Source organism: Mustela nigripes, chromosome 1 (assembly GCF_022355385.1).
Source record: "Mustela nigripes isolate SB6536 chromosome 1, MUSNIG.SB6536, whole genome shotgun sequence".
Taxonomy (NCBI): domain Eukaryota; kingdom Metazoa; phylum Chordata; class Mammalia; order Carnivora; family Mustelidae; genus Mustela; species Mustela nigripes.
This window is the reverse complement of record NC_081557.1, coordinates 175,749,290-175,773,961: the sequence shown is the minus strand read 5'-3', so window position 1 is coordinate 175,773,961 and position 24,672 is coordinate 175,749,290.

Below are 24,672 nucleotides of genomic sequence, written 5' to 3'. Positions count from 1 at the left end.
TGGTTTCCTTTCTTATACTAGAATTCTTTGGGTAGATATGCCCAGTGTATCTGCTATTCTGTGTGTGTGTGTGTGTGTGTGTGTGTGTGTGTGTGTGTATTGGTGTATATATGCTTATATACTACCCATTTTGTCTCATACATAGAGTACACATTCAGTAAACATTAATAGAATAGAAAACAAAGGGACCAATCAATCAACCAATCTCACCTGGTGCATACATACTAAAGCACTCAACAAATGTTTTAAATATGAGTGAATAATAAATATACACCAAGTTAATACCATGTAAAAAATGTAAATTAATTTGACATTAAACTGCTGAAAAAGGATGAGATCAGTATATGGATAGAAATTATTAAATCCTAAGTAACATGTTTGAGATAAGTAGTCTAAAAATTAATAAAAGGAAGACAAAAAAGTCCAAGAAAATATATAAGGAAGTGGAAACACAAGTTGTATCTTAAAGGATAAGTAAGCAGTGACTTTCAATCACTCTCTATATTATACAGATAAACAGTGGGGATGGGATAAGGAGGTTAGAACATGTTTATGAAAAGGCCCAGGAACAAAAATATACAGAGAACATGTTTGAGGATCCCAAGTTATATGCCTCATGTTCTCAATCTTTAATAGAGAAGTCACCAATTTTTGGTAGATTTACTCCATTCCACGGTTTCCATGGCTATAGATTCAAAGGCTTGGAAATTACATAGCTTTTCCTCTGCCACAAACCTGCTAACAGTGTCATCAATTACTCTCACCCAGGGCAACGACACAGTAACTATTCTATGGTTCACCCGAGATTGATAATATGCCTCACAGATCTGGAGATAAAGACTTTGGACCAACGATTTATAGATGTAGATTCATGTGCATTTTTTCCAATATCCCACAATATTGCATTCACTATGCAGTTAGTCTTTTGCTGTGAAATGTGGGAAGATAAATTGGACAATACATTAGACTGAGCAGAGCACCCAGCCGTTTGCTAAACATGAAATCATGACCCAATTTCTGCAATAAAAAGTGATTCAGAGAGATTCTCTGCTGCATTCTGTATTTGGAAAGCTACCTGAAGGAAAGGAGCTTATATATAATAAAAACAAACTGAAGGATTACTCATAAGCATAAGTTTGTGGAGAATAATGGAACATATTTAAGTACTGTAGATAGATTAAAACAATAATCCAAAAAAATAAAAAAAAACTAGACTGGATCAATAGGTATGAACTTAAAGATACAGTTCATTAGAAGGTCTATAAGCCAAATCCCTAACACTACTGTCAGGAGAGAAAATGAGGAACATACACTCTTTTAGAACAAATTATATATCTATCCATCTATCTGGCATTTGTCTATCTGTTATTTATCTATCCATCATCTACAATTTTAACTTACTACTTTCTGATATTGCTTTACTTCTAAAAGATGCCAGCCTACATAATTCCTACAGTAAAAGTTTTTGTTGTGATGTGAAAAATTGCTTTATTGGTTCTATTTATTTTATATATTCATTCTTGGTTTTAGTAAATATGTAAAATATGTATTTACATATGTATATGTGCAAATACATATGTACATATGTAAATATGTAAAAATTTAGTTAAAAAAATGAAGATTATTTTATTATACTTCAAACCAGTATAGCTATGCTTTTCCACATTTTACTGAAGAATAATATATATATAGAAAGTACATATTTCACAAACCATATAATGACCCTGGTCAGAAATGTAAAATGGTCCAAACCATTCATTAATGAGTATGTCTTACTTATGCAAAAAATCAAAACATCCAATCTTCTATATCATCTATGATAATAAAATCTTTATGACTCCTAAAACTACTGAAAATGCATTGATCTTTCAGAATATTTTGTCTCGTAACTTCCTTCATTAAATTTATTCTTTCAAGTTGCTGTAACAAAATAAGTGAAATCTCTCCTTTTAGTTAAATTAAAAAAAGATCGTAGAACTATATCCACAATTGTATTACTTACATACTTCTGCATAACAATATTAACATGAACTTTGCAGGTAAAAATAATACAGATTTATTATTACACAATATCTGTGGGTCAGGAATATAGGTAAGGTCGAGCTCAGTCCCCTGCAAGCCTTCAATCTAAGTGTCAGACATGACTGGGTTTCATCTAGGGTCATCTGGGAAAAGATCTACTTTCAAGCTTTCAGTTACTGGGTTTTAGTTTCTAATGGACTACCAGACTAAGGGCTACTTTTATTTTATTTTATTTATTTTAATTAATTAATTTATTTATTCGTAACTAAACAAATTATTTATTTATTAAATAAATATATTTTATTTATTTATTTATTTATTTATTTATTTATTTATATGCTTACTAACATACTTGGATAGACCAAATCCACACCATGATAACTAACAGTTGCCAAAATATCAGTGGTTTGAAACAAAAGTGTTTATTTTTCACTTACACCGAATGTTTTTTACAGGTCAATTAGGAACGTAATCAGAGTTAAAATCTATTTGACAGACACATTATATCTATCTATATGCATCTGCCCAATTTTCAGAAATACAAATATGAAATATAATCTTTCAAATAAGGTCATTTATTTGTGAATAATTTCAATGAATAAATCTTATACAAACATTAAAATTCACTTTACATTTTTCAAATCAGTCAACTTATAAATGATTTTGAGGAACTTTCCTATTGAATAGAATTACTCATAGACATCATAAACAATAATCTTTTGATGCCAAAAGTAAATCATGAAATTTTCTTGATGATCTTTAACAAAGATAGACATGGAATAAATTCACTAATTTTTTTTAAAAGAAATATAGACATGATAAAGAAATGAATTACTAAGATGATTTATATTCCTTCCTGCTTGTATGTAATATGATATACTAGATAGCCATACCAGCTTTCTTTCAATATGAAAGTAACAATTACATTATCTTCAAAATATACCGCCATTAGAATGGGCTTCTAGAAATAAACATTGTTTTCCTTACATAAAAAGATGATGACTGTTTTTGTCCCTCTTGAAAGAATATGCTGTCAAACATTCATTTGTTTAAATAGCATCTTCATTTTACTAAGTGACTGCTTCTCTTTGGGCATACTACCAATAAAATTTCCTAGCATTGAGCAAAATTATATAAGAAGTAATTATAAAATTTGACAAATTATAAAATTTGGCAACTATAAAATTATATAAGATTATAAAATTTATAAAATTATAAAATTTGAATGTCTGCCACATATAAATCTGTTCAGGCAATGACTGAAAACAGAATTTAATGCAGTTTATCTGGTTAGATTGATTATATTAAAAAGTTAAAACTGGGCACCTGGGTGGCTCAGTCTTTAAGCGTCTGCCTTCAGCTCAGGTCATGATCCCAGGTACTGGAATCTAGCTCCACATCAGGCTCCCTACTCAGCGGGAAGCCAGCTTCTCTCTCTCCTACCCACCCTGCTTTATTTCCTCTCTTGCTGTCAATTTCTCTCTGTCAAATAAATAGTCTTTTTTTTTTAAGTTGAAATTATGAATGATGCCACAAATTTTTAACAAGTGCCAACAGAATCAAAGCTATGGAGATAAGACTTACAGGAACTGTGTATATAAAATTTAATGTTTCTGAAATAATTGAGCTTCTGAATTTCTCTTTTCAGAACCTACTTTAAAATAGTAATAGTTTATTCTTTTAATTTAATTTACTTTTTTTTAATGTTCCAAAATTCATTGATTGTTTATGCATCACACCCAGTGCTCCATGCACTATGTGCCCTCCATGATACCCACCACAAGGCTCCCCTCCTCCCCCCAACCCAAAACCCTGTTTGTCTCCTGGAGTCCATAGTCTCTCATGGTTTGTCTCCCCCTCCAACTTTCCCCAACTCCATTTTCCTCTCCATCTCCTAATGTCCTCTGTGTTATTCCTTATGCTCCACGACTAAGTGAAACCATATGATAAATGACTCTCTCTGCTTGACTTATTTCACTCCGCATAATCTCTTCCAGTCCCATCCATGTTGATAGGTAAGTTGGATACTCATCCTTTCTGATGGAGGCATAATACTCCATTATATATGTGGACCATATATTCTTTATCTGTTCATCCGTAGAAGGGCATCTTGGTTCTTTCCACAGTTTGGCAACTGTGGCCATTGCTGCTATGAACATTGGGGTACACAGCCCTTCTTTTCACTACATCTGTATCTTTGGGGTAAATACCCAGGAGTGCAATTGTAGGGTCATAGGGAAGCTCTATTTTTAATTTCTTAAGGAATCTCCACACTGTTCTCCAAATTGGCTGCACCAACTTGCATTCCCACCAACAGTGTAAGAGGGTTCCCCTTTCTCCACATCCTCTCCAACACTTCTTGTTTCCTGTCTTGTTGATTTTGGCCATTCTAACTGGTATAAGGTGGTATCTCAGTGTGGTTTTGATTTGAATCTCCCTGATGGCTAATGATGATGAATATGTTTTCATGTGTCTGTTAGCCATCTGTATGTCTTCTTTGGAGAAGTGTCTGTTCATGTCTTCTGCCCATTTTTTGATGTGATTATCTGTTTCGTGTGTGTTGAGTTTGAGGAGTTTTTTATAGATCTTGGATATCAGCCCTTTGTCTGTAGTGTTATTGGCAAATATGTTCTCCAAAGACCCCACCAAAAAGGAGAATTTCAGACCAATATCACTGATGAATATGGATGCCAAGATTCTCAACAAGAACCTAGCTAATAGGATCCAACAGTACATTAAAAAGATTATCCAGCATGACCAGGTGGGATTTATCCACGGGATACAAGGGTGGTTCAACACTCAATCAATGTGATAGAACAATCAATCAATCAATCAATCAATGTGATAGAACAAATCAATAAGAGAAGAGAAAAGAACCTTATGGTCCTCTCAATTGATGCAGAAAAAGCATTTGACAAAATCCAGCATCCGTTCCTGATTAAAACGCCTCAAAGTATAGAGATAGAGGGAACATTCCTCAACTTCATAAAATCTATCTAAGAAAAACCCACAGTAAATATCATCCTCAATGGGGAAAAGACGACAGCCTTCACTTTGAGATCAGGAACACGACAAGGATGTCCACTCTTGCCACTTTGTTCAACATAGTACTAGAAGTCCTAGAAACAGCAATCAGGCAACAAAAATAAAAGGGATATAAATTGGCAAAGAAGTCAAACTCTCTCTCTTCACAGATGACATGATACTTTATATGGAAAAAAACATATTCTTTTCCATGATACTTTATATGGAATAGACTCTGCCCCCAAACTTCTGGAACTCATACAGCAATTCTGTAATGTGGCAGGATATAAAATCAATGTACAGAAATCAGTTGCTTTCTTATACACTAACAATGAAAAACAGTAACAAAAGTTTATGATTAATTACCAGGTGTTAGTGTTCCTACTGAATTAATTAGTCATGGCACCATTTTGTCTTGGCCATAGTAATTGAACTTTACAACCTTATTGTACTGAAGAATACCCTGGAGTTAGACTCAGAGCTTATATGGTGACTGAGTTAGAAATGCCTAAAAAGATAGAGAATATAAAAGTATAATATAATGTACTATAATCCTAGCTCTTATTATCTCTGGTTAATAAAAAGGGCAGAAATGTTTGGGATATATATTTGATCTTTAGAGAAAAAAATTCCATTTTCTTTTCCCAATAAACTGAAATCCTCATAAAACAATGCTAAGGCAAATTAATTTTTAAGTGAGTGTGTGTGTGTGTGTTTGCAGTGCTTCATATATGCTGTGGCTGTTTTTATAATGACTTATTGAATGTGATAAGTGAAAATAAGCCATAACAGTTTGCCTGACAGAACCATTTAACAACAATTATAAATCACATGCAACCACTTGGAACATAACACTGTATTCTTAGAGAAATACAACTATACAGGACATTACCCTCTTTGATTCTAGAATTTATAGAAAAATCAACAGTACCTGGAGCATGAAATAAAGTCCCTTATTATTTTATATTGCAACACTCTAAAGGCAGAAACACAAACTGAAATGCTCAGTTCTTTGATACTGATGTCAGGCTCTCTATATAAGTTCAATGAACAGAGCAATTAACAATGAAGATCAATGGCTTATTATAGTTCAAAATAGACTTTTTGCTCAAATAAAGAGTTAAATTTTTCTACAGTGTCTGCCACAGATAGTTAAGAAGAGCATTTCTCTCATTTGACTTTGCTAATCATAGAACTATGTTGACTGACCTACCATAAATTCATGCTGACTGTTTTCAATTGGGTTCTCAAAGCTACTTGACAATCATATTATTCATTTCTAGATGATAAATTAGACCATTCCCTATAACTCGAATTCCAAATCTCTCATCCTCTCAAATCTTCTTGCTTAACTTTCTCAAACACTCTAGATCTTCAGGTATCCTGTCTTTTTGTTTACTGAAAACTTTTTTTTTAAGTGGGGGGAAAAAAGCCATAGGAATTCATTGGAAAAATAGATCACTCCTTTTTTTGAAACACAAGTGAAGACTACTTAGTAAATAGATAAATAATGAGTGAAGTGAGAGCTTCAGCTTAACAGTCTTAATATTAATGTCTTCAGCAAATGGGGATTAAAGAGTCCACTTTAAAATAAAAAAAAGTCCCCCCCAGCCACCTCTCCTCTGGTAACCATTAGTTTGTTCTTCATAGTTCAGAGTCTGTTTCTTGGTTTATCTCTCTCATTTTATTTTTCCTTTTGTTCCATACAGATTATAGGATTATTTGTTCCAGGTCTGTGAAAAATGTTGATGGTATTTTTATAGGGGTTGCATTGAAGGTGTAGATTACTTTGTGTAGCATAGACATTTTAACATATTTGTTTTTCCCATTCATGAGCATTGGAATGTTCTTCCATTTCTTTGAGACTTCCTCAGTTTCTTTCATAAGTGTTTTATACTTTTCTAAGTACAGACCATTTACCTCTTTAGTTAGGTTTATTCCTAGGTATGTTATGGTTTTGGGTGCAACTGTAAATGGGGTTGATTCTTTGATTTCTCTTTCTTCTGTCTCATTGCTACTGTATAGAAATGCAACCCACTTCTGTGCATCGATTTTATATTGTCATTTCACTGAATTCCTGTTGAGTTCTAGCGATTTTTGGGTGGAGTCTCTTGGGTTATCAACATAAAGTATCATGTCATCTGCAAAAAGTATACATTTGAATCCTTCTTTGATGATCTGAATGCTTTTTATTTCTTTTGGTTGATTGCTGAGGTTAAGAATTCTAGTACTATGCTGAACAACAGTGGTGACAGTGGTAATATTCCTGACCTTAGTGGAAAAGTTCTCAGTTTTTCCCTGTTGAGGATGAGATTCACTATGGTTTTTTCATATATGGCTTTTATGATATTGAGGTATGTTCTCTCTATTCCTACACTGCAGAGAGGTTTAATCAAGAAAGGATGCACTTTATCAAATGTCTTTTCAGCTCTTTTGAGAAGATCATATAGTTCTTGTCCTTTCTTTAATTAATGTTATGTATCACACTGATTGATTTGCAGATGCTGAACCACTCTTGCAGCCCAGGAATAAATTCTACGTGGTCATGGTGAATAATCCTTTTAATGTACTGTTGGATCCTATTGGCTAGTATCTTGGTGAGAATCTGTGCATCCACGTTCATCAGAGATTTTGGTCTGTAATTCTTTTTGTTGAGGTCTTCATCTGGTTTGGGGCTCAAGGTAATGCTGACCTCATAGAATGAGTTTGGAAGTTTTTCTTCCATTTCTATTTTTTAAAATTGTTTCAAAAGAATAGATATTAATTCTCCTTTATTTTATTTATTTTTTTATTTTTTATAAACATATATTTTTATCCCCAGGGGTACAGGTCTGTGAATCACCAGGTTTACACACTTCACAGCACTCACCAAAGCACATACCCTCCCCAATGTCCATAACCCCACCCCCTTCTCCCAAACCCCCTCCCTCCAGCAACCCTCAGTTTGTTTTGTGAGATTAAGAGTCACTTATGGTTTGTCTCCCTCCCATGTTTGGTAGAATTCTGCTGAGAGGCCATCTGGTCCTGGAATACTGTTTGTTGCACCTGGGTCTGTTCATGTTTTCTATTTCTTCCTGTTTCAGTTTTGGTGGTTCATGTTTCTAGGAATGCATCCATTTCTTCCAGACTGCCTAATTTGTTGGCATATAGTTGCTCATAACATGCTCTTATAATTGTTTATATTTCTTTGGTGTTGGTTGTGATCTCTCCTTTTTAATTTTTTATTTTATTTATTTGGGTCCTTTCTCTTTTCTTTTTGATAAGTGTAGCTAGGGATCTGTTGATCTTATTAATTGTTTCAGAGAATCAGCTCCTAGTTTCAAGGCTCTGTTCTACTGTTCTTTGATTTATGCTTCATTGATTTCTACTCTAATCTTTACTATTTCTCTTCTCCTGATAGATATGTCAGAGAAAGACAAATATCATATGATTTCATTAATAAGCAGAATTTAAGAAACAAAACAGATGAACATAGGCGAAGAAGAGGAAAAATAAAATAAGATGAAAACTGACAGGGAGGAAAAACACGAGACTTAACTATAGGAAACAAACTGAGGGTTTCTTGAGGGGAGGTGGGTGGAGGGATGGAGTAATTGGGAGATAGCTACATCATTACTTGGTGTAATGAGCAGTGGAGGTAGCAACTGATGAATCACTAAATTCTACCCTGAAACTAATAATACTGCATATGTTAACTAAATTGAACTTAAATTAAAATAAATAAATAAATAAATGCCTCTCAGTCCCACCTCTCACTCCTAACACTGCTACCTGCTTTGTTAATGTGCAATCATACCTCCTCATCTTAGGCCTCCCTGTCTCTCTCTTGTCTCAGGATACAAGACCTCTCTGATGCTCTGGTGAGGGTTTTCAGTTGAAACCTTCTCAAAGCAGTCTACAAATAAGACAGAGTTCATGCCTAAGGGGACACCCTTATTCCCTGGGCAGAAAGCACAGAAAATCATTTCGTATGATTCCTTATAAGGTCCCAGAGAATCTAGCCCTAGTGCTTGAAGCAGTGGCCATTCTGCAATGAACCCTTGTTTTGGCTTTGCCTTCCTCCTTGTTTTATTACCTTGTACTGCTTTCCTACTTCCTCAGATTATATTTCCAAATTAACCTACTGTACCCAATCCTTTGTCTCACTCAAAAAACAAAACAAAACAAAACAAAACAAAACAAACCTAGGCTAAGAAACAGTAATATATAAAAATGTAAGAGTACATATAAAAAATATGCAAAGGTATGTATCTTTTACTCCTCCAATTCCATTTTTGGAATTTCTCCAAAGGTTGAAAAGAAGGAATGAGGTAGACACAAAAGATCTATATACAACTATAAAACATATTCCTTAAATGTCCAATTTTCAGAATGTGACAGACTAAATTTTTGCATTAGAGATTGTTTTTTGGGTCAATGTAGCTCCTTCTTTTAGAAAGTCCTCAGTTTGTTTATATAATTAGGAAATCTATATCCAAGTTTTGACATTGCTATTAAACACGTCTAAATACTATGAAAATATGGCTGAAAGCCATTGTCTGTGATGCTTATAATGATAGCCAAAACTTTAAGTAAATTTGTACTCTGTCTTTGTTTATGAGCATGTATTAGTTTCACTATAAAAATAGTACAGTAAACCTTTTCAGTTTATGATTAATTTAAGGGTCTGTGGAAACTTCCCAGATCCTAAGAACAGAATGTAGGTATGTGTAGTAATTTTATCATTGTTTTATAATTCCTCAAAATTAAAATAGAGTAGTAAAACAAGTATTTTCACAAACTAGGGTTGATATACATTAATCTTTATCTTTATAAAATAAAATGAGATATTACTGGGAATTACTTTATTTCATACATGAAACATGGGCAAAGAAATTTGATGCTTTATTATTCTGTAGGGTATCACAACAAGAATGCCAAGAATCCTTTTAAAGCTTAAAAATCTGAAATAAGATCAGTTACATTAGCAAATTGTTTCTGCAGACACTTACAATTAAAAAAAATAGAATGAAAATATCTGGAAGTAAAGATTTTTAAGGTAATTTACCTAGAATAACCAATTTTTAAAATTTCCTTAGAGCTTTCCAAAGAGTTGACCAGTTTTTTGTTAAGTACAGATAATAAAATGTCTCTGTTAAGTTTCAGGTGAAATTCAAATTTTAGTTAGTTTGTTATATGTATTCTTTTTCCCTATTTATTTTTTCATTATGAATAAGGTTGAATATTTTTAATAATTTTTTGATATTATTTTGTCAATTGTCTTTTATGTACACTGCATAATTTTTCCATTGGGTCTTATTTTCTTTTTGGTTTTTGAGAGTTAATTTTATACTAAGAAAATTACCTAATTTCAAAATATAATAAAACATTTGGTTATTTAATTATTGAGTTAATTGCATCTTGGAGAACATGCTCATTTTATATTTGTATAGGTCAACTTTTTAACTTTTTTGAAAATTTTACATCAGTGCATCTTTCTTGTCAAGTGAGTGACAAATAATTTTTCTAATTTTTCAGTTTTTTTAACTTTTCAAGGATTTCCTTACATTATGTAATTTTTTAAAGATAGATTTATTTATTTATTTTAAAGATTTTGCCCCAATTATTTATTTATGATCCCAGGGTTCTGGGATCAAGCCCTGCATGGGGCTCCCTGCTCAACAGGGAGCCTGCTTCTCCCTCCCACTCCACCTGCTTGTGTTCCCTCTCTCGCTGTCAAATAAATAAATAAAATCTTAAAAAAAAAAAAAAAAAGAAAAGAAAACGAAGAATGCTTGGGGCATACAGAGGTAGAATTATTTACTAAGCTCAGAGCTTGGTCAGAGGGGCAGGGTTCATAGGAGAACTTCTCCAGGAACAAAGGAGCTGGCAGGCTCCATTTCCCTCCTCTGACCCTCAGCAAAGCCATCTGCAGGAACCAGAACAGAAGACATTCACTACTTAACTTGCTTACACTAAGCCCCTCTCCTCTATGTTTTGGTGATTCCACCCTTTCCAGTCATACTTGCTTCAGTGTCAACATTGGAGATCCCCTCCCCAAGAAGACCAGTTCAAGCCTTGCCAACAGTATACCTCCCAACCAGGGCACTATGCAGGGTCTTGGTTCTAATGGTAGTGGGCGCCCCCTCCACAGAAGACTGGCAGTCACCTTGTTAAAACTGCATGTCCAGCCCACACATGCTTGCTGATTTGCCCCAATTATCCAGCCCAGGGACCGTAGTAGTTGCAGGTCTCCTACTATAAGCAGACCAGCAAGCACCTTACTAAAACATACACCCTGCCCCTCCAATACACTCTTGGCTGGAGCCCATTCAAACCAGGGCCACAAGCCTGGCAGTGTGCTAACAGTCCTAACAGGAGCCAGAATCACTCCAAAGTGATCCTAATCTTGGGTGAGGGGATGATAACCACACATACCAGTCAGATGGTGGCAGCCCAAGCAGGGGGCTAGGGGCAGAGAGCTTATCTGATCATCACTGGCCCAACCAACCAATCTCAAAGGATAGCACTGGGAAAGTGCCCTGCAGTTTGATGTGACTGCACTAGCAAATGCCTGGCCTGACTCAGTTCAAGCCCAACATGGCCCCAGACTGGCCCACTAATACCACAGGGACCAAACACTGCACACAACAGGAAAAGAGAACCACTGTAGATGACTAGATAGAAGGAAAAAGTGGCCAAGACACAATAGCAGAGGGCACACAATACAGACAGAAGACACCCCTGATGTGCCAGGTTCTGGTGAACAGGGAACAGTGCACTGCTTTGCACAACAGGCCCTCTTCTTCATAAGGCATTACCCTCAAGAACAGGAGACATAACTGACTTACCTAAGAGATAAAAAGACACAGAGAATTAAGCAAAATATGAAGACAGAGGAATATGTCCCAAAGGAAAGAACAGGATAAAACCACAGCAGGAGACCCAAGTAAAATGGATAGAAGCAATATACCTGATAGAGAATTTTAAAAAAGGACCATAAAGGTACACACCAGACTTGAGAAAATAGTGGAGGACATTAGTGAGACCCTTAAAAAAGAGAAATAAAAAACAGTCAATCACAGATGAAGAATGCAATAAATAAAATTTGAAAATACTAGATGGAATAAATAGCAGGCTAGAAGAAGCAGAAGAATGAAGTAGCAACCTAGAAGACAGAGTAATGGAAGGTAATCAAACTGTGAATGTGAGAGGAAAAAAAATTATGCAAAATGAGAATAGATCTAGAGAACTTGGTGACTCCATCACGAGTACTAACTTGGGGGTCCTAGTGATCCTTATAGGAATCCTAGAAGAAACCCCAGAAGAGAGAGAAAATGGGGCAGAAAATTTATTTGAAGAAATAATAACTGAAAACTTTCCTAATTTGTGGAAGAAAACAGATATCCAGAACCAGGAGGCACAAAAATCACCCAACAAAATCAATCCAAGAAGGTCCACATAGACACACAGAATTAAAACGGTAAAAGCAGTGATAAAGAGGGAAAAAAAGACAGTTACATACAAGGGAAACCCCCTAAGGCCATCAGCAGATTTTGCAAGTGAAACTTTACAGGCCAGAAAATGGAGTGGCATGATATATAAAAATTGCAATAAGGGAAAAAGCTACAGCCAAGAATACTCTATCAACAAGGCTATCATTCAGAATAGGAGAGAGATTTTCCCAGACAAACAAAAGCTAACAGATTTAAGACCGCTAAACCAGCTGATGCCAAAATTCTTGCTTTCTTGCCTCATATGAGGGCAATAGCTAGATTCAGTACTAATTTACTGTATTACAACTTACTTTTCTGACTGAGACACCCAGGTGCCCCAGCCTAATTCATTTTTATACAACCATCTCCTCTCTTCACTATATGGCCATTGATTCTTCTTTTATTCATGTTCTAATGATTCCTTTGTATCACTTTAAATTTTAAATTAAATAATTAGTTTACATTTCTAACTTACAGCATATTTCTAATTTATTTCAGGTTAGATAGGATATTAGTAATAAAAAATAAATTACTGAATTTAAGGTGAAATTAAGGTGAAATTATAAAAACAGAGTATATATTTGGGATTGCTGAGTATTTCTCTTTCCTTCCTTTTCTTTTTTTTTTTTTTAAGATTTTATTTATTTATCTGACAGAGAAATCACAAGTAGGCAGAGGCAGGCAGAGAGAGAGAGAGGAGGAAGCAGGCTCCCTAATGAGCAGAGAGCCCGATGTGGGGTTCGATCCCAGGACCCTAGGATTATGACCTGAGCTGAAAGCAGAGGGTTAACCCACTAAGCACCCAGGTGCCCCTAAACATACTTAATTTTTAGATTCCATTTTCCTTTCTCTTAAATGTCCTTACCTTGAAACTCACATAAATACAGTACTTCTGCAACTATATACTGAACAGCTAATCAGACTAATGATTAGCAAAAATCTTTATAAAATAGGAAGGGAAAAGGATGTAAGAAATGTAGCAGCATTAAAAAATACTTCCATCTGGGGGGAGGGAGGTTGGGAGAAGGGGGTGGAATTATGGACATTGGGGAGGGTATGTGCTTTGGTGAGTGCTGTGAAGTGTGTAAACCTGGTGATTCACAGACCTGTACCCCTGGGGATAAAAATATATGTTTATAAAAAATAAAAAATTAAAAAAAATACTTCCATCTAAAGATCTTTTAATATGGATTTATGTATTACATACAGCCTACATAAGCTACATAAGTTATTAGGATATTCCCATCCAGAAGACTATAGTGGAAATTTTAATATTTAAACTTATGTAAACTAATAGTATTTGTGCATGTTTACTTCCATGTATGTGTATTACATGAAGTATCCATAAGCATACATAAATAAATGCATAGGGCGAAGGACAGCAAGGTTAAATCATACAAAGTCAGCAAACTTTACAGATCATTAGAAGTTAGGTGATAAAGAAACTTAAATAAAATTTTGAATTAAATTAGTGTTTTTCAAAAAAATCCTGTATATTTACAAATATAATATAAACTAGAAGTAAAAAACTGGTGACCCAGAGAAAAATCCATTTCACAAATTTATTTCCATTGTCCTAACACCACGTCATTTACCAGTTTCATAAACTGTAAAAAATTATTTGTTAACATTTAAGTAGATATGAATTCTCATAAAACATAGATTTGGGGACTCTTGAAAAATCAAATTTCTGGCAGCACTGGGCCTGAGTTCCCAAAAGGCAATGATGTGCTGGAACTGTGCTGCAGCTTGTCTTCATAGTTTTACAACACTTGGGGAATTCTTCCTATTGCTTCTGCATGACTAAGGACATCAGTGGCCTAATGTTTTCATAGTTTTTTTTTTTTTTTTAAATGAAACATTTCTGGTATCCATATTGTCAAAAATAGGAAAATGGAAAGATCAGCAGCAAGGTCTATGTATTTCAAAATAAAGAGGGAGTGAGGAAGGGGAAAAGCATATGGTGGAAGCAGAGACTGTTTCTACATGTTTAATATCAAGCAATAAAAGAAGGTTTTGTAAGAAAGAGTAGTCTTGCCTGCTTTACTCATTTATTCATTCCATTTAAGATTATAAACTTTGTCTTAAAACTTATCTGTTCCTGTTTCCCTATCAAATTAGAAAGAATAAACAGAAAATATCCTAGCCCTGCCAAATCTAAATTCCACTAGATTACTATTTCTTACCCAACCCTACTTCTATTTCACCACTATGTTAAAAATATTACCAAGTGCTTAACTCCATGACAGTTGTTTTCAATCCTGGCTGTATACTAGAACCACCTGGGGCACTTTAAAAATACCACTATCATACCACTATCATACCTCCATCCTTAAAGGTTCTTATTTAACATTTGTAAAATGTGTCTTTTGCATCAGTGTTTTTCTTAAAAAGCTCCCTATATGATTCTAATAGGCATCCACAGTTAGGATCACTGCTGTATGGATTTTGCCGCCTGTTGGTAATGAGTATATGCACCCTCTGCCCTCTCTTTTCTGCAAATTTCAGGAGTGTATGTAGTCACTTAACCTGGTTAGATCTAATATATTTCCTTATAAAATGCTATAGGAGGCATCACCAGACCAGTTCTTCCAGAAGCCAACCCAAAGCAAGGATTATAGTGAAAGGCACATTACCTGCTTGCAGGAGCACAAAGGCTCCTCACAAAGGCTGTGAGGAGAGCAGAATAAGGAAGGGAGACAACCTAACCACAGGTGAATTTCAGGAAAATTTCCAGACACCCTGATACCATGAGGAATTCTGGCCTGTAACTATACCTCAAGGTTGATCACACAGGAGGCAAAGAAATCTGGTGTTTATACTCCTAGACCAATCAATGACTATGGGGCATTGGGAAATATCCTAAGAACTCCCAGATGTCGAGAAACTTCTCCAGGTGAAAAGTCTCCACTGCAATCCTCCAAAAGTCCCAGGTAAGAGGCATTGGCAGGAAAGTACCCAGGACCTGGGGGATGGGTGAATAGAGAGAGAATAAGGGATCCCAGTGGGCACCTCTGTTGGACACCATGCAAAAGCATTCCTTACAGCCCATAGTTGCACTCCTAAAGAAAAGAAAGTGTAAAATGGTGGTGGAGAATACAGTGGTGTTGAATTAGAAGATATCTAAGACATTTGCCTGGTTAAAAAAATAGTTACAAGACACTATCTGAAACAAGCCCTTTGGATCTTTATATTCTAACTAATAAAGATTTAAAGATTCTACTTTCTTTATGCTTCAATAATCTTTTGATTCCTATTTTGGTAACTGCTTGACAGTTTGACAGGGATACTAATTAACACCTAAAATTTAATTCTTTCAAGAGGGGTGAAGGAAACACCTTAGAGCTTTAAATAATGAAGGAGAACATGTTTCACAATAGCACTTTTTCACTCTTACCAGTCAGAATGCTATGTTACTTGTAATCAAATTTGGAGCCATGTAACACAACCAAAGATTTACATAAATGGGGATGTATGTAAAAGATACACTTTTCTATTTACCAAATATTTATTTAAATATGAGTACATAAAAATAATGAATGTATTAAGCAAGAGGCATCTATTTACAATTTAGTTTCTGTTATCTGCTTTAATAAGAAATCCCATGAAGGGCTATGTAAGACTTATGTTTAGATGGTTTAGGCTTACAGGAATTACATTCCCCTATTTGCAGGGAAACTTTTTTCAGGCAGTTGAAATCCTTTTGACAGGGAATACTATAACAAATGGAACACAACATTTTCACCCAAAATGAAAAATGGTAACTAAGTAATTTACCCTAAAAAGTATAACAATAATCCTAAAGATAATATTTTCAAGCATATTAAATTTGACTTGCTGAGAGTCTTGGAGAAGTACCACTGTTGTAGAAATTCATGGTACAACCCCAATATTCAGCCACAGAAAATCAATTCAGGAATCCTGACCAAGTTTTTGGACCACTCCCTGCAGCTTTACTCAATCTTTTTAAAAATATGTCACTTTTTGATGAGGAGTCAAGATGGCGGAGAAGTAGCAGGCTGAGACAACATCAGGTAGCAGGAGATCAGCTAGATAGCTTATCAAACCATTCTGAACACGTACAAGTCCAACAGGAGATCGAAAAGAAGAAGAGCAACACTACTAGAAACAGAAAATTGACCACTCTCTGAAAGGTAGAACCAGCAGAGAACTGAACACGGGAAGATAGACTGTTGGGGGAGGGGCTGGCTCCTGGCAAGCAGCAAGCAGCGGAGCACCGGAGCGAAAAATCAGGACTTTTAAAAGTTTGCTCCACTGAGGGACATCGCTCCAGAGGATAAACTGGGGTGAGGCCCACACGGGGACAACATGGCCCCAGGTCCCGCGGGGTCATAGAAGGATCAAGCGTATTTGAGTTTCGAAGAGCTCACAGGTATTAGAGTGGGGAAGCTGGCTACAGAGACTGAGCCGAGAAGTAAGTTCTCAACTTGGGGTTACCTTGAACCGTAATCTGTGACACAGGCCACTGCTCTGTGACTGGGGTCCCCACAAGATCCGGGGAGACGCCCTGGAAGAGCTCAGGGATTGGCGGGGGTCCAGAGACTCCAGGCGGAGCTGTGTGCCAGAGACAGAGACGTTTGGTCACAGGCTGGGTTAGCTCAGATCGCAGCAGGAGGCCAGGGAGATGGGAGTGATTGAGCGCTTTTCTCTGAGGGCCACTGAAGAGTGGGGCCCCAAGCTCTCAACTCCTCTGGTCAGGAGACTGGGAGGCCACCATTTTCATGCCCGTCCTCCAGAACTCTACGGAAAGCATTCAGGAACAAAATCTCCCGAAAATGAACCCAAGCAGATTACTTAGCCTGGACACTGGTAAGGGCAGTGTAAGTCCGCCTGGGGCAAAGACACTTGAGAATCACTACAAGAGGCCCCTCCCCCAGAAGATTGACTAGATATCCAGCCAAGACCAAGTTCACTTACCAAGAAGAACAGTGGAATCCCAGAGGAGGAGAAAGCAAAGCATGGAATTCAGGGCTTTCTCCCCATGAATCTTTAGTCTTGCAAAGTTAATTAATTTTTTTAATTTTATTTTTTTTCTTCTGCTGAATTTTTTTTTAACTTTTACCCTTTCCTCTTTTAACTAATTTATCTTAACAATACCTTTCATAAAACAAAAAAATCTTTTTAGAACCTTCATTATTATAGTCATATCATTCATTGTATTTAAATTTACTTTTTGTATACACATAGGGTTTTTTTCTTCTAAAAAATTTGGGTACAACTTCTTCTACTAGATAAAAATACACCCTAAATCTAGTAATGGGCTTATTCTAGTCTCCAGCCCAAGCAAATTCTCTCCACTTTCTTTTTTTTATTCTCCCAACCAACTTACCTTAACTCCTTTTTAGAAATTAAAAAAAAAGAAATAAACTTTTTTCATCTTTATAGTCATATTCTATCCCTTCATTGTATTTACCCTTATATATGTTTTTCATTCTTTAAATTTTTGGAAGGTAGTTTCTCCTAACAGACCAAAATACTCCCAGAATTAAGAGGGTGACCCTATTCTAGTCACCAGTATTATATATATGTGTGTGTGTGTGTGTGTGTTCTTTTTTATATTTTTTCTTAATTTGTTTTCTTTTTTAAATGTTTTTCCTGAACTTCTTTTTACCCCCTTTCTCCCCCCCGCCCCTGATGATTTGGGGTCTCTTCTGATTTGGTTAAAGCACACTTTACTGGGGTCTTTGCCACCCTTTTAGTATTTTATTTGCTCCTTCATATATTCTTATCTGTACAAAATGACAAGGCAGAAAAACTCACCGGCCCCCCCAAAAAAGAACAACAGGCAGTACTGAAGGCTAGGGACATAATCAATACACACATTGGTAACATGTCAGATCTAGAGTTCAGAATGACGACTCTCAAGGTTCTAGCCAGGCTCGAAAAAGGTATGGAAGATATTAGAGAAACCCTGCCTGAAGAAATAAAAGCCCTTTCTAGAGAAATAAAAGAACTAAAATCTAACCAAGTAAAATCAAAAAAGCTATTAATTAGGTGCAATAAAAAAATGGAGGCTCTTACTGCTAGGATGAATGAGGCAGAAGAAAGAATTAGTGATATAGAAGACCAAATGACAAAGAATAAAGAAGCTGAGCAAAAGAGAGACAAACAATCACTGGACCATGAGGGGAGAATTCAAGAGATAAGTGATACTATAAGAAAAAACAACATTAGAATAATTGGGATTCCAGAAGAAGAAAGAGAGAGGGGAGCAGAAGGTATATTGGAGAGAATTACTGTAGAGAATTTCCCTAATATGGTGAAGGGAACAAGCATCAAAATCCAGAAGGTGCAGAGAACCCCCCTCAATATCAGTAAGAATAGGTCCGCACGCCGTTATCTAATAGTAAAATTTACAAATCTTAGCAACAAACAGAAAATCCTGAAAGCAGCCCGGAACAAGAAGTCTGTAACATACAATGGTAAAAATATTAGATTGGCAGCGGACTTATCCACAGAGACCTGACAGGCCAGAAAAAACTGGCATGATATATTCAGAGTACTAAATGAGAAAAACATTCAGCCAAGAATACTCTATCCAGCTAAGCTATCACTGAAAATAGAAGGAGAGATAAAAAGCTTCCAGGACAAACAAAAACTGAAAGAATTTGCGAACACCAAACCAGCTCTACAGAAAATACTGAAAGGGGTCCTCTAAGGAAAGAAAGACCCTAAAAGTAGTAGATCGAAAAGGAACAGAGACAATATACAGTAACAGTCACCTTACAGGCAATACAATGGCGCAAAAGTCATATCTCTCAATAGTGATCCTGAATGTAAATGGGCTAAATGCCCCAATCAAAAGACACAGGGTATCAGAATGGATAAAAAAACAAAACCCATCAATATGCTGCCTACAAGAAACTCATTTTAGACCCAAAGACACCTCCAAATTTAAAGTGAGGGGGTGGAAAACACTTTATCATGCTAGTGGACATCGGAAGAAAGTGGGGTGGCAATCCTTATATCAGATAAATTAGATTTTAAGCCAAAGACTATAATAAGAGATGAGGAAGGACACTATATCATACTCAAAGGGTCTGTCCAACAATAAGATCTAACAATTTTAAATATCTATGCCCCTAACATGAAAGCAGCCAACTATATAAACCAATTAATAACAAAATCAAAGAAACACATCAACAGTAATACAATAATAGTAGGGGACTTTAACACTCCCCTTATGGGGACATATGAAATGAAATGGACAGATCATCCAAGCAAAAGATCAACAAGGAAATAAAGGCCTTAAATGGTATACTGGACCAGATGGACATCACAGATATACTCAGAACATTCCATCCCAAAGCAACAGAATACACATTCTTCTCTAGTGCACATGGAACATTCTCCACCAAATATATCATATCTGGGTCATAAATCAGGTATCAGCCGGTATCAAAAGATTGGGATCATTCCCTGAATATTTTAGACCACAGTGCTCTGAAGCTAGAACTCAATCACAAGAGGAAATTTGGAAAGAGCCCAAATACATGAAGACTAAACAGCGTCCTTCTAAAGAATGAATAGGTCAACCAGGAAATTAAAGAAGAATTGAAAAAATTCATGGAAACAAACGATAATGAAAACACAGTGCTTCAAAATCTGTGGGACACAGCAAAGGCAGTCCTGAGAGAAAAATATATAGTGGTACAAGCCTTTCTCAAGAAACAAGAAAGGTCTCAAGTACACAACCTAACCCTACACCTAAAAGAGCTGGAGAAAGAACAAGAAAGAAAGCCTAAACACAGCAGGAGAAGAAATCAATAAGATAGGAACCAAAAAAAAATAGAACAAATCAACGGAACTAGGAGCTGGTTCTTTGAAAGAATTAATAAGATTGATAAACCCCTGGCCAGAATTATCAAAAAGAAAAGAGAAAGAACCCAAATAAATAAAATCACAAATGATAGAGGAGAGATCACAACCAACACCAAAGAAATACAAACAATTATAAGACCATACTATGAGCAACTCTATGCCAACAAATTTGACAATCTGGAAGAAACGGATACATTTCTAGAGACATATAAACTACCACAATTGAACCAGGAAGAAATAGAAAACCCGAACAAACCCATAACCAGTAAGGAGATTGAAACAGTCATCAAAAATCTCCAAAAAAACAAAAGTCCAGGGCCCGACGGCTTACCAGGGGAATTCTACCAAACATTTAAAGAAGAATTAATTCCTATTCTCCTCAAACTTTTCCAAAAAGTAGAAATGGAAGGAAAACTTCCAAACTCATTTTATGAGGCCAGCATCACCTTGATCCCAAAACCAGACAAGGATCCCATCAAAAATGAGAACTACAGACCAATATCTTAGATGAACACAGATGCGAAAATTCTCACCAAAATACTAGCCAATAGGATTCAACAGTAAATTAAAAGGATTATTCACCACGACCAAGTGGGATTTATTCCAGGGCTTCAAGGTTGGTTCAAAATCCGCAAATCAATCAATGTGATACAATACATTAATAAAAGAAAGAATAAGAACCATATGATGCTCTCAATAGATGCTGAAGAAGCATTTGAGAAAGTACAGCATCCCTTCCTGATCAAAACTCATCAAAGTGTAGGGATAGAGGGCACATACCTCAATATTATCAAAGCCAACTATGAAAAACCCACTGCAAATATCATTCTCAATGGAGAAAAACTGAAAGCTTTTCCACTAAGGTCAGGAACACGGGAGGGATATCCGTTATCACCACTGATATTCAACATAGTACTAGAAGTCCTAGCCTCAGCAATCAGACAACAAAAAGAAATTAAAGGCATCCAAATTGGCAAAGAAGAAGCCAAACTATCACTCTTTGCAGGTGATATGATACTATATATGGAAAACTCAAAAGGTTTCATTCCAAAACTGCTAGAACTTGTACAGGAATTCAGTAAAGTGTCAGGATATAAAATCAATGCACAGAAATTAGTTGCATTTCTATACAGCAACAGCAAGACAGAAGAAAGAGAAATTAAGGAGTCAATCCCATTTACAAAGGCACCCCAAACCATAAGATACCTAGGAATAAACCTAACCAAAGAGGCACAGAATCTATACTCAGAAAACTATAAAGTACTCATGAAAGAAATTGAGGAAGACACAAAGAAATGGAAAAATGTTCCATGCTCCTGGATTGGAAGAACAAATATTGTGCAAATGTCTATGCCACCTAAAGCAATCTACACATTTGATGCAATCCCTATCAAATCCCATCCATTCTTTTCAATGAAATAAAACAAATAATCCTAAAATTTATATGGAACCAGAAAAGACCTTGAATAGACAAAGGAATATTGAAAAAGAAAGCCAAAGTTGGTGGCATCACAATTCCAGACTTCAAGCTCTATTACAAAGTTGTAATCATCAAGACACCATGGTACTGGCACAAAAACAGACACATAGATCAATGGAACAGAATTGAGAGCCCAGAAATAAATCCTCAACTCTATGGTCAACTAATCTTTGACAAAGCAGGAAAGAATGTCCAATGGAAAAAAAGACAGTCTCTTCAACAAATAGTGCCGGGAAAATTGGACAGCCACATGCAGAAAAGTGAAGTTGGACCCTTTCCTTACACCACACAGGAAAATGGACTTAAAATGGATGAAGGGCCTCAATGTGAGAAAGGAATCCATTGAAATTCTTGAGGAGAACACAGGCAGCAACATCTTCAACCTCAGCTGCAGCAAATTCTTCCTAGGAACATTGCCAAAGGCAAGGGAAGCAAGGGCAAAAATGAACTATTGGGACTTCATTAAGATCAAAAGCTTTTGCACAGCAAAGGAAACAGGTAACAAAACCAAAAGACAACTGAGAATGGGAGAAGGTATTTGCAAACAGTGTATTAGATAAAGGGCCAATATCCAAAAATCTATAAAGAGCTTAGCAAACTCAACACCCAAAGAACAAATAATCCAATCAAGAAATGGGCAGAGGACATGAACACACATTTCTGCAAAGAAAACATCCAGATGGCCAACAGACATGTGAAAACGTGTTCCACATCACTTGGCATCAGGGTAATACAAATCAAAACCACAATAGGAGACCACCTTATACCAGTCAGAATGCCTAAAATTAACAAGTCAGGAAATGACATGCTGGCAAGGATGCGGAGAAAGGGGAACCCTCCTACACTGTTGGTGGCAATGCAAGCTGCTGCAACCACTCTGGAAAACAGCATGGAGGTTCCTCAAAATGTTGAAAATAGAGCTAGATTATGACCCAGCAATTGCACTACTGGGTATTTACCCTAAAGATACAAACATAGTGATCCAAAGGGGCACATGTACCCAAATGTCTATAGCGGCAATGTCCACAATAGCCAAACTATGAAAAGAACCTAGATGTCCATCAACAGATGAATGGATACAATGGAATACTATGCAGCCATCAAAAGAAATGAAATCTTGCCATTTGTGATGATGTGGATGCAACTAGAGGGTATTATGCTGAGCAAAATAAGTCAGTTGGAGAAAGACAACTATCATATGATCTCCCTGATATGAAGAAGTGGAAATTCAATGTGTGAGGTTTGAGGGGTAGAAAAAGAATACATGGAACAGGATGGGATCAGAAGGGAGACAAACCATAAGAGACTCTTACTGTCACAAAACAAAATGAGAGGGGTGGGGGTGAGGGGGGAGGGATAGGTTGGTGGGTTTATGGACATTGGGGAAGGTATGTGCTATGGCGAGTGAAGTGTGTAAACCTGGCAATTCACAGACCTGTACCCCTGGGACTAATAATACATTATAAAGTTTATTAAAAATAAAAATAAATTTAAAAATCAGAAAATTGCCAAAATGCCTATACTAAATAAATAGGATAGGGCTAGAACACGGAATTTAAATTCCTTGGCCACTTTTTTCTTTAAATTAGTAATTAAGCAAAATAAATTAACAAGTTATAAGACGAGTGTGTGTGTATTTGTGTGTGTTAAGGGAAGGAGTAATTTTAAGTATCTATTTACCTACTTTATCATATACATCATAAAAAATGATCTTATTTAATACTAAAGGACCCTAATATACACATCAAGCATAATTACAGGATAGGACACTAATAATTAATAGGTAAAAGTATTTATACTAGGAGACACAGCTTCTTAACTCTGAAGTTGAGACTGAAATCTGTCTACCTTCAAAGCTTATGCTCTTTTCCACCACATCCAGCAAGAAAAAGGAAGTATGTGATTCAAAAATATATTAACACCATGAAACTTTCTGCCTTTCCTAAGATCAAAATCCACCTTTATAAATTCTGGTTTAGGTTTAGGTGAATGGGTCAATCCTGATGATCTTTCTTACCTTTTGAAAATTTTTACTTTTTACATTGCAATGAAGAAAGTCATATTTGAAATTTCTCTGAAGAGCCATCAGAAAATGCATAAGAAAAATAAAGATCAGTTGCCAGCTGACCTCGTCCTCCAACTGTGTTCTGAGAGCAAGAATGGAAAGGATTCATGCCAGCTTCCTGACATCTGAATTTCTTTATGCCTGGGTAATGAATTCTGAAAACAACCCACACTTTCTTTGTTACTTGTATTTTGTTTCAAAAGGAAACATAAAAAAGAATAGAAAAACATTGTTTCCTTGGTATTTTTTTCTGGAATTTGGCAGCACTGACAGAAGCATTTGTTTCCGAACAAAAACAGACACTTAAAATCTCAGGTGTTCAGTGTTTTGAAATGACAACTGAAGGTAAGGGCAGAATTGTTAATTAGGATTCCAAGAGCAAAGACTGTCAGTAAAGAGTGATTTTAATGTGGAAGACAATTCAAGTTTATGTAGACATTCTTTCCTCTGATATCTTAATTTATGGTTTTGATGAAGAAATTCAGTTTCTTTCATTTTGTTCTAGAAGTGTATTTTTTTCATTTGATCTCACCAAACTAAACAGGTTTTTGTGTAAAACACAATGATACCTACTACAAGTACCTGCCCGGATCCAGGACTTCTCCTAATACTGGAAAAGTAAGAGTAAATAAAACAAAGCAACACTGCCCTCAGGGAGACAGATGAAAAGCAAAATACATAAATAAAGTATATAGTATGTTAGAGATAACGTAAGTGTTATGCAAAGAATAAAAGAGGGAAGGGGATCTGACGGGGTGGGGGCC